This window comes from Podarcis cretensis (genome assembly GCF_951804945.1).
Source record: "Podarcis cretensis genome assembly, chromosome: 1".
NCBI classification, from domain to species: domain Eukaryota; kingdom Metazoa; phylum Chordata; class Lepidosauria; order Squamata; family Lacertidae; genus Podarcis; species Podarcis cretensis.
In genome coordinates this window covers 107,540,607-107,553,050 of record NC_137170.1, presented here as the reverse complement: position 1 = coordinate 107,553,050, position 12,444 = coordinate 107,540,607, and positions in this window count along the sequence as shown.

Genomic DNA, 12,444 nt, shown 5'->3' with positions numbered 1-12,444 from the left:
TTTCCTGGTTGCAAAACTGGGATTCTTTAAGTTTTTCCTGTTGGGCTTGAAGAGAATTTGCATCCAGAACAAAAGCAAATGCTGCATTTCCCCGCCTTTTCCTGATTTAACAACTTATTCAATAAAATGTTGTTCCTACTCTAATCCAACCTTTATGCAACATGACGTGCGTATTAATTTCCTTTCTAAAAAGAAGTTGGTAAACTCCTGCATCATTCCTTTCAATCATATAATTTGTATAATTTTCAGAACACAGCAGCCCTGCAGCAAAGCCTTCAATGAATTATTTAAAAGTGCTGAGAATTGCTTTATCCATGTAAAGAGCTAAATAAGGACCATATAATTCTGAGTTATTAACATATAAATGCAAAAAGGGAAAGCGTTCACATATAGGTATTTGAGGGAGAATAATTGTTTCCTCACTTTAACAAGGTCAAATAAAATAGAAAGAAATAAACTTTGGATCCACTTCAATTCACGCCATTATGCATTTGTCAATACTCCTGTAAATAAGCCCTTAATAAAATTGCTGAGGGTGTTAGGGAAGCAGAAAACAATAGCCAGTGAAAAGTGCGGTCGGATGAAGACTGAAAGCTATAAACAATCACACATGTACCCTCTAAACATGAAGATCAGATACAGCAGCATAATACCTGAGGGTATGGTTTTGAAGTAATGTGCCATGCACACATCAAATATGTACAAGGGTGGTGACACATTTTTTAATGCAGTGTAGACAAACCCGGGAAAGATCAAAGGACAGCTTGGGGGAGGGGAGAACATTTTGCAAGGGTTTTTGGGGGGTTGGGGGTGTGGAGAAACACAGTGGAGATGACTTAAGAGCACAATACCTGCGCATACTACAAAAGAATGAAGTGCAAAGGAAGATACGATTTCTGCCTATAAAAACTTAAAGAACTGTTTCAGTAGGGTGGGTATTATATCAGGGTGCCCCCCTGTCCTGTTCCTGCAGGTTAATGAGACTGAGATTAAGCTGCAGCAGTGAAATGCTAGTTTAAATATTAGGGGAATGTGTAAGGGCATTTTGGGGGCCATAGGATAATCAGCCATAAATTGCTGTGGTGTCGTTGCAATTAGTGCTACCTCCACAAATGATAAGGATAGGTTAGAATTAATTAAATTAAGCCCGCTGTGATACAGGAAGTTGGGCAAATCTAACCAAATAGCAGGCCTTGCTGATTTACTGCTTTCGGAAAATGAAATTCCATATTTCAACAATACTCCCACTAGGTACTATTTAGAAGAGACTTTCATCAGCGCATAATTGCGCATTACAGGTCTTTCATGGTGTCAAAAGGCGGCAATTAGGTGTAGAGAATATATTGACTTTGAAAGGTATCTAGCAAGCTCCCCCTGGCCATTTCATGAAAGTATATTGCGTAAAGGAAACAAGTGAATTGAAGATGGCATGAGAGTTGACAAAAGAAAAACCAGAAGAGTCCTTCAGGATCACCAAATCCAGTCCTCTGCAATGTTGCAAGCTGCACTGTCCTTTTATAACTTGGACAATCGTTATTATGGATCTTACCTATAGCAGTGTTTTGTCTTTGACAGGACATTTGTTTGCTTGCTTGGTTGGCAGCTGATAGGAGAGGATTTCATGGAGCCATTTTTCTCCACCTGCAGCTCTTGTGTAAGAAACTAAGGAAGGGTGGATGTCTCAACTCAATGAGGAGATGAGGTTGGGCCAAGCATGATATTCCAGTAGCAAGAAAAGGGAAATCTGAGAGTGGGATAATGTCCTGTTGGCCTGTGGTCAATTTAGAGACATGAGTGGAGCAGCAATAGTGACTTGTCAGAACACGAAGACTGAAGCCCATTGAGAAAATGTGTGGGGAAGCTGCAGTCACCAGTGGGATACATTCTAAGGACCATAGGATTACTTATAACTGATGATCTCCAGCTTGAGCTAAATGCAGAGGGGTAATGACTGAGATGAGGACTTCTTTGCAATGCATTGCCTAGCATCTGGTGTCTTTCCAACTATAGGGTTCTGCAACGAGCAGTGCTATGCATTCCTGTATCCAGATGCACTGGGGAGAAAACTCTGTGATATGCTTAGACAGTTTTTCTCCTCCTTGACCAAGTGATTAGGAGAGTCTTAACCTCTGCAGCAAAACTACAACTGTGCCACTTCCCCACAGTATGGTGTACTTCCTTCAGCAGCAGTAGATAGCATTTGTTATTTATTGTAATGCCATTAAAGTGCTTGGAAACTGTGATCCAGCTTCCCCAGGGAGCACTTTTATAATAATTATTTCAGTGCAGAATTGAAACACACACACCAGAGTATTATCATTTGGCTCCATTCCTTCAAAAGAACCCATAACCGTACAATAATTCTATGAGTTTGCTCTCCCTTAAATAATATGGCTGATCATATCTTTTGATAGCAAGCATATATATATATATATATATATATATATATATGAATGAGAGATACAGGCAGAAGTCCAAGGTGGGATTTTTTTTGGGGGGGAGGGATTTAGGAAAATCTGCAAGTCAATTAATGATAGCTCCAAAATATTGCATTCTGTTCTGAGGTGAGACCTTTGTCATTGTGAGTCATCGCTGGGGTCATCAAGGAGCAATCCTGATCTAAAAGAACCTTCCTACTTGTTCAAAGCATTTGAAATCTGTCAGGCATAAAAAACGAGTGCATCAGAAATAAATAAATGCCTTTTGCCTCTCTAAAGCAAGCATTGCCTACTGTGAGGTGGGTGCATTTATGAAGTAACAGAAATAGTCTGGAGAGGCAGGTAGGATACAAACAATTTGCATCCAGATTTCTTTTATGAGAAAGTTGCTACTTCTGTCAAGCTCTATAACACTCAGAGACAAATGCCCACCTAATAGACACCCTTCCTCCTTCTCTCAAATAGATCTGTAGTCTTTGAAATTTCTGTGTGAGGGAAATCAAAGGCCAGAACAAACAGTGTTTTGATATGACTTTGAAGATGCTAACAGCTTCTAATGGAGAAAAGAGAAGCTTAGGGGCCGTAAGAAAGTGATGATTGACACAAGGCTCAACCCAAGAAAAGTTTAGCTTTTAAATGAGTAAGCAGTAAGAACCTCTGGAATAATGCTTCAAAATGAAGCATTTTAGCTCAGTCCACTCTTGAGTGCATGACACCCATTCATTGAATTTAATGAAATCTTTAGAACAAAAAGGAGCATGTTTGAGCAATCAAATCCTAAGAGAAGAAGGGATGTTTGGTTGTCTTAGAATGATAACTTGAATCCTTTGGACAAAAGTTTTGAATGAGTTTTCTGCAGGTAAAGCCTTTACCTGTGGATCTCAGCCAGCTGGGAAAGGGAAGAGAAGCAGAATTGCATTTCAGGAATGGTGTAAGATTACACAGATAAAGTGGTTTAGGAACAGAGAAGGTTTGTTTGCTTTTTAAACATTTTATTGTACAGAAAAACACACGTAATAGAAAAAAATGTGTACCATAGTCGTTCAAGGGGGAAATATAACAGATGGAAACTGAGGACCAAAAAATCCACTTGTAAGAAGACATCAATATGCCAAATACAAGTTACAGCCATATTGTGTGCTAGTAGTCGCTTTGTGTAATTCAATAAGAATTTGTGTTCAAAATATTTGCATTCCGTGAGTTGGAGACAAGTTTAAGCATGTTTGCATCCCATTGATTTCAGTGAGAAAGTTAAGTATATGCTTAACTCCCACTTGCTGAAATGAATTGGATTTAATGGTGCTTAATGTTTTCTGGACTGCACCCTATTTTGAGACTATCTGCATTCAGTTCCAGTAGACATAAGGAGACCCCTGCTGGATCATACCAAAGGCCCATCTTTGTCTCCCTGGTAGTATCCCAACATGAAAAGCTACAACAGGAACAAGCAAGGAATGCATATCTATGCTATGAACAAGGGTAGGAGACCAGCAGGGGAGGATAAGAGCTACAGTTCACCAAGAGGCCACTGTAGAGGCACAGTGGGGGGGGGCACTGAGGAAGAGGCAGATCTGGCCTCCAAGAAATGCCCCACATTTTTCTCTGTCCCCAATGGCAGTGGCAGCAGCAGTGTGTGAGGTGTTTTTTGGAGGCTGGGTCTGCTGCCCCCGTGGATGCTGCTGCCTGAGGCAGTTGCCTCACCTTGGGTTGGCCAGCCCTGCTAACATGGAATTTACCTTTTTCATAGCTGATGTAGATCGCGTCAATATTTTCATTGATTTGTCCACTACCCCACTGCCTCCTTTCTACTCAGCTATTGCTAGCTCAGGTCCAGTATGTGAGATTAGGACATTTTGCCCCAGTGTACACACTGTTTCAGCTGCCTTGAACCACATTTACCTGTTATTAATATTTTACCCTGTTTGGAGATGCGTAGAGCTCTGCGCAACCTCTTTTTTATTTTCAGCACGTTGAGTAATTTGATGCCATCAGGAAAATTACAAAAAAAGGACAATTAAGCTATTACAAAAGAGCAAGAAATGCCCATATATTTTAACTGTATCTTCACAGCTGCCCAATGTTCAAAGCAGACTTCAAAGATAAAAGAAGTTGCATTTTTTTTTACTAATGCCAAAGTAACATTGCTGTAGATTATTTGCTCTGTTGCTACTGCAACACAGATTCTAGTGGCCAGTTCTAGTGTTAGTTTGAGCTCTTTGTATGTAGCCAGCTTTTTCATTGACAATTTGTGTTTGTTTGTTAAACCAGCAGCAAACTGAAACAAGTTATTGATTTGGCTCCCTGTGACTTCAATGAAGCTTGCTTTTAACTCTCTGTGATATATTTGAATTCTTGATCATTTTGGCTGTCAAATTAGGCTAAGGGTGATTCCATAATGGATAAGGAAATGCACAAGCCCCTCCATTTCCCACCTTTTTTTAACTTCACTTGTTACACAGTGCTGCATTTTGGAGAGAGTTGCATTCTCTGAAATGTTGCCTACAAATTTCACCCTCCATTCTGGAAGTGCTTGTATGAAAAGCTTCCTGTTTAAAATATTTTATAAAATTATTTCTTTTTGTTTCCTGTCACACTTCTGGGTAATGTAATATTTTCAGTGACTTGGAACCTAAAAGAAATTAAACTAAAGGAGTTCAAGGAAGAAAAACTTCTGCCCCTCCTCTTTTTTTGCAGCTACCTGCACCACCCCCTAAAAAAGCTTCTCTAGAAGATTGAAGGGCTTTCTGAGCATGTTGGATGGGGCCTGGGGGAGTAGTATTGAACCCGATTCATTGTGCATTCAAGGCAGGTGCTTCTTCAGTTCAAGTTCAATAAGGAAGCTGGATCCAAATGAGGACAGGACTCCTACTGCTTGAATAGTTGTGTGGAGGAGGGGATTCAGCAGGTATGGCTTGCCATGCAAGCAACACCTGATGTAGTTTCCTCTTCTGCGCGCCTGTCCTCTTGTGCATTTTGGCCACCTAAAATTTCACTTGAGATGTGGCATGGTGGAAAATGTGCTGAACTCCTTTCTCCCATAATCTCAATCCAATTAGCCTTTCCTGCTCCCATGGCTGTTTTTAAGAGACGCCTGGAGTTTCATGGTCTAATCATATGTAGTTTAGCTCTTTGTGATGGTTTGCATCTCACTTGGAAGTCAAAATCTGTTCTCTCTCTCTAACTTTCCCCCTTGACATCAAGTGTTATCATTAGACTATGCTTTCATATGGACAATTCCACCCCCCCCTTCAGATGAGTTTGGGAACCGGTGTGATACAATTGGTGGAAGATGATTGGGGGGTTAATGGCTGTCTATTTAAATTCTAAGGGAGAAGCAAGTTTGTTGCCTATCTTGATAAATCATACGGCACTTTTCTTGGGGGTCTCTTAGAGTGGAGACGTTCATTAAGTATTTCTCCTACCGCCCAGCACCCAGCAGCATCTCAACTCGTGATGCAAAGTGTCAAAGATATTGTGAATTTCCTCTGCAGCGTTTCTCACCTTTGGACAATATATGAGGATGACTGAAATACTTTAACTACCAGTGCCTCTGAATATTTAAAGGGAAATAAATGAAATGTGTGGGTTTCCCAGACATTTGTGCCCCAATCGCCCAATGTAAATACTGTGGGGTGTGTATAAGTCCAGAGTCTAAAATTACCCAAGTACACCACTGGCCATAGCATGCAAGCCCTCTCTGTGTGGGCCTAAGTAGATTGCACTATCTGCTTTGGACTTTTGCAAGCTGGAATGAGCAATGCTGGCTTCAGGTTTCAAAGGGACCTTGAGCAAGACATATTCTGTGGGCCTACCCTCCTTTCTCAATGAGTTTATCTCCTCACCACCATTATCACCAGTTGCTCCTGCTGCTCTCTTCTTCTTCATTGTTGCTACTACTTGCTTTCTTGGTAGGCAAACAACCAGTGAATAAGCAGGCAGTGGTCTCTGCTGCTTCTCACTTGCACCCTGTTATCTAGGTGGGTGAACAAGCAAGTTGCAATGGTGGAGTGGAGTAACAGGTCTAGGGATATTCTGATTTATATTTGTGTGAGAATAAATTTTGATTCAAGGCACTGAATAATGAAAAGCACAATAATAACATAACTAAAATTTGTTTCTTCCAACACATCCTTTGACTCTCTTTCCTCATAAGCCTCTCTATCAGTCTGCATACATGTACCTCTCAGCATGCCTCGAAGTCAAAGCAATGTATTTGTAAGTGAAAACATTCTAGATTGATCAATGAGTCAGGTCTTTATCAGCCATCTGCCTGCATATCCCCAATAACTTTTCTGCTCATTTAGAACTTCATGTTAGAACTTGATTGATTTTCTAGGCGTCAAACCCCAAACCCGACAATGCACACATCCAGTTGTTTTGTTACTAGATTTCGTAAATATTTAAAATAGGAGGAGGTTTTGCCTCCCCTGAGCTTGTCAGTCCCAGTGTGGACTTTTAAAAGAAGCTGTTTGTTACTGAGATTAATGGATAAGGAACAAAATTTCATATTATTCATTTTGCAATTACCGTACCTTTCCATGTATCACACGACCCCTATTTTTGGGGACTCAAAATTTAGAAAATGGAGGGGGAGAGAGAGATTCCCTAAAGTTGTTAAGCTTTTGGGGGGAAGGATTGCCCACAGTTGTTGAGCTTTTTTTAGGGGGAAATGCCAAAAATCGCTCACCCACAAAACCAACAATGCCGCTCGCATGTGTCAACAAAGCAACCGATCCTCTGTTCCATCGTCGAAAAAGCAGCAAATTGCCCACCCAATTGCCGCAGCAACAGCCACCAATAACAATCTCCAACTCACGGCAGCAACCAATCCAATGGCCCCACAATGCACTACCCATGTATAAGATGACCTCAAATTCTGAACATGATATTTGAATTAAAAATATAGTCTTATACATGGAAAATCCAGGGATCCATGGGTGGATTCAGTGAAACATTTGTGGAGGGGGAATGCTGCACTCGCATTCTCACAGGACATTTTATTATAGAAAGCAGAAGCCTGTTAGGATACCAACCAAATGTCACATGGTATGGTGGCCACTGTTGAGGGTAGCCTTGTTCTGCCACTGAGGTGAGCTTCAATTGATGTCCTCCTGCTTATTTAAATAACTCAACAAGTGCTCTCTAATGTTCATATTTGGATTTGTGAAGGAGGAGCACGAGCTGCTCCAGTTCACACAGAGTAAAGGTAAAGGTAAAGGTACCCCTGCCCGTACGGGCCAGTCTTGACAGACTCTGGGGTTGTGCGCCCATCTCACTCAAGAGGCCAGGGGCCAGCGCTGTCCGGAGACACTTCCGGGTCACGTGGCCAGCGTGACAAAGCTGCATCTGGCGAGCCAGAGCCGCACACGGAAACGCCGTTTACCTTCCCGCTGGTAAGCGGTCCCTATTTATCTACTTGCACCTGGAGGTGCTTTCGAACTGCTAGGTTGGCAGGCGCTGGGACCGAGCAGCGGGAGCGCACCCCGCCGCAGGGATTCGAACCGCCGACCTTTCGATCGGCAAGTCCTAGGCGCTGAGGCTTTAACCCACAGCGCCACCTGCGTCCCTTCACACAGAGTATGCTTGTCTATATGGAAGGCATTGGGCGAATGCTGGACTACAAATGTACTAAAGAAATGGGTATATTTCTGCACTGTAATGTATCAGAAAGCCCACATGTAGTTGGTGAAATGTGAGCTTACCCTACCATCAGTCAGGATGCAGTGGCCCACATCAGGCAGTAGATTTGGGGGAGAACATTGAAGAGCAAATAAGAAGTGATAACAAAATAATTGTGGCAGACTGAATGCTGAAGGATCCCCAGCAGCATCCCCAGTAAAAAGGAATAGGGAACAGGTGATTGGAGCCCCAGAAGAGTTACTGCTGGTGAGAGTAGACCATCCTTCTCCAACCTGTGCCCTCCAGCTGTTTTGGACTAGAACTACCATCCACTTCATCCATCGTGGCCAGGGCTAACAGGACTTGAACATCTGGAGGGCAGCAGGTTGGGGAAGGCCGGAGTTAACAACTCTCAGCTAGATGGAGGAATAATCGTGTACGTTCCATTTTGTGCAGCTGTGTAGCATGTACTGTACTCCTCCCCTCCCGTTACTAATCAGGAGTACCTTCCAGGTAGCTTTTAGGAATTTTGTAGCAGCCACAAGTTCTACTGTGTTGGGAACTTTGAATTCTGTAAAAGCTGAAACATTGTTTCGGGGCAAGCTTGCTGGGCACCGTGTTGTTTAAATACAAGATAAAAGCAGATTAGGTCATTATATTGCAGCGCATTCACAACAAATTAGCATTCAGAAGTTTCCTTCCCACAGGTAAAACTGTAATTTGGAGTGCAATTTGTTTTGGTTTCCCACTGACTCGAACCCAGGTGATGGACAACGGCGAGGCTATACAAAAGTAACCCCAGGCATCCTGTCTTGAGTTTAGACAGCCAATACATGAAAGATACTTTAGCAAGTTCATAAATCTTGGCAGAAACCCAAAACTAACATAAGTAGCAACATTCAAGGAAAAAGACCTGAAATGTTATGCCAGATCAAGGCATGCTATTTTGCTTGCAGTAAATAATATTTTGTTTGCTCATACCGCATACAGAGAATCTAGTACTGTGTGCTAAAATCAGACATGATAGACAAACACAACTTGACCTTATTCATGCATAAAAGAAGCAACAATGTAAGGAACTCATCAGTTTATATGTGAAAATATGTGCACTCAGCATAGGTTTAAAGCAGGACAAAATGTAGGTTGGTGTTCCTCAGAGTTTCCCAAGAGCAATACCATTTGTGGAGTCCATCAGGAGACCGGCTGCATGGTTTGGTGTTGGTGAGGTGAACTGTCACGGCAGGAGTCGGGAGCAATAACTCACAAGGTGTTGGTGTAGTTAATTCTTTATTCAAAGAAGCGAACAGCTCAGGCCTAGTGATCACAGCAACTCTTCCCAGTAGGTCTTGCCCCAATGAGGCAGTTGTGAGGACTGAAGGTCCCTAACTTCCACTACTCTCTCAGGCTCCTCCCCATGGTCCTTCTCTAGCAGCCTAAGACTCCTGCATCTTGTCTCTCTTTGCTCCACTCTCTTCATTCCTCTTCATGTTATTTTCTTTTTGGCAGAATGACACTAGCCTGAGGGCATTGCGGAAGATGTAGAATTTTGGACAGGGAGCCAACACAGTTGTTTTCCAGTACCACTTGCAGCAGCAACAACAGCAAAAGCGGCAAACCTTCAACCCCCCCAAAAGTGGGGTTCAGCATTAGCAATGGCAGTAGCCCCACTTTCCTTCTTTTTGTTGAAGGTTTGTTGCTGTTGCTGTTGTTGCAGCAGCAGCAGCAGCAGCAAGTGGTACTAGCAAACAACTGTTTTCAGATGCCTAGGTGAATTTATTTTATTTTATTTTTTAAATGTCTGGTTCATAAATGACAGAAAGGTTTGTGCCATACACACCTCCCTGTGGAGGGTATTCCATAGTGTACTATCTACCTGGAATGGTTATTCGATATTTCAGTGAAACACACTAAGTACAAAGTTTTCTCTTTTTTTGCAGAATGACACTAGGCTGAGGCCATTGTGGAAGATGTAGAATTTTGATCAGGTAGCCAACACAGAATATGTGAGAAAATTCTGAAAAATAGTCCTTTTTTCCTAAAAGGTGTGTGAGAGAGAGGGAGGGGTAGGGAGAGAAAGAAAATAATAGCAGTTTAGGCAATTTTATCAGAAAAAAAGGCTTCTGAGAAATTTCAGCTCATCTTTAGTGAAAACCGATAAAAATATGGAAGGTGCTGTCTGAGGCCAGCCGAAAGTGACTGCATGTACAAGGAAAACTAACGAGGGGAATGGATGATGGTATGTGCAATGAATTTTCATAATAAGAACACAATAAAGAATTGTGCAAGTTTCCAGAAAGACTAGTTCCCTCCTTCAGTCACCTCACACTTTGGATAAGTTACCGCACATTGTACAGCATCAGCCTGTTTGCCCCTTTTTCTTTCTGTCTGATGTGATTCCATGTGTGAGATCCAGCATCCCCCATTCTCTGTGTCTGTTTTCGCCCCTCACTGTCTGATGACTCTCGAGCCTGCTATGCTGCCATGGGAACGTGCATGAGACAGTAGGCTTCCATTACATTTATTCCCTTTCATCCTTTTTGAAAGAGAAGTAAATTTGTGCTGTGGAGGTTGGCATGAAAATGTGTCCAATTTATAAATTTTGTTCCGATATTAATTTCCGAGCCAAGGAACACTAGCCATGATGGTTGAGTGCCAGAAGAGAAGTATGCATTCTGAACTTCCACATTCATTAATATATATACATGCTTACACAACTTTTCTCCTCTTATATTTTTTAAGAACTTAAGAGACTTTGGGAGGAGAAAAGCTACACACATAAGTTAATGCACAGAGCAAAAATAAATAAATAAAAATAAAAAGCTACTGCCATTGCATACTGTATATTTGCTGTGTTGCTAATGAAAATTATACAAGCCTTGATCTGGAAATAATGAATCCTGGACAATACAAAATAAAATGATCAACATTTCATTTCCATTGAGTACAAAGGAAAGGAAAGGATCAGATCAGGCTATGCTTCAGGCTATAGATCTGCTCGGCTTGGTCATATTGCCATTGAGCTACACACAGTTGTGATATGATTTATTTTGTATAATCTTCCATCGGACCCAACACATGGACGAAGTATATTGCTCATGTTGATCTCAAGTGCAAACTGAAATCTGCACACAATAAAGCAGCACAGGGGTCACTTTGAATACAGAGATTGTGGGGTGTTGTATGTTTATCTGGAAATGATCTTGATTGCCATTTGTTGACTGGTCCAGGCATGAAATATTTGTTCACAAGGCTGACTCCACAACTGTGTGAAGGTGGAGTTGGGCTGCAGTTCCTGACCTTGGCCCAGACGTGACATGCCAGACATACACATGGGCACATCAACTATCCATGCATTAGGGGATCCTGCATGATCAGGATTCCCAATTGTATGAAGAACCTGTTGTCAGGGCTGGAGTCAGATGCTGGTGTGAAGCAAGGCTCTGTTGTCAGTGAAGCTAACTCTTGGTTCAAGGAAATAGCAGACAACTCAGCAACACTTCCCAGTAGGTCTTGCCCCTGCGGAGCAGTTGCCAGGACTGAAGGACCCTACCTTCCACCATTTCTAAGGCTCCTCCTCTCCCGGATGGTTCCTAAGCAGTCTCAAATTTCCATCTGTGCACCTCTGGTCGCTGTTATGCCCTCCTCATTACTTGTGTGTTCTTGGAGTTCAGGGGGAAGGGAAGCTTGTCAGAGCAGGAGAGGGAGAGTCTTTGCATTCTTTAGAAGCCTCTTGACCCACCCCCCTCCTCTGCTTCAGCCTCTGAGTCTGAACTGCTTCCTGCCACAGGCTCTTCCTGCTCACTAAACCCCGTTGCTGCTTCGGCATCCAGCCCTTTCTCCCAGTCTTCTCCCTCTGACTTCTCCTCAGTGTGCCACCACCAATCCCCTGGCTCTAAGCCTTCCTCCTCTGGGGTTTACCTTGGGGGTTCCCCGGCTGATGTCTCCCATCACTCCTCTTCATGCAGCCAGTCCCTGACACCTATGCATGTTCAGTTGTGCATGCATACATTCCCCTTCACAGACATCTCATTGTAAGTAAAGATGTTGAGGATGTGGGACTGGCAGGCTGAACAATATGGGCCAAATGGACCAGTCGGCTTCCTTATGCTTTGCCTTCACATGTTTGGTCTATATGTGGCATCAACTGTTTGCAGAAGGCTGTAGGCTCTCCTGGCCTATTTTTGCAAAACATGAAAGGTGTAGAGGTCACCTTTTTAGCTAATGGACTCCAATGGGAGACCAGCTCTCCAGATTTTCCTGCCTACTCCATGGGCAGGACTGCATGTTTCTCCTTCTCTGTGCATCTATCCTGGGGTTCAGTTCCCTTGCTGAGTCCAGAGATCCTAGCAAATTTGCTGGGCATGCAGCCAGCAAGAATCATCTGCAG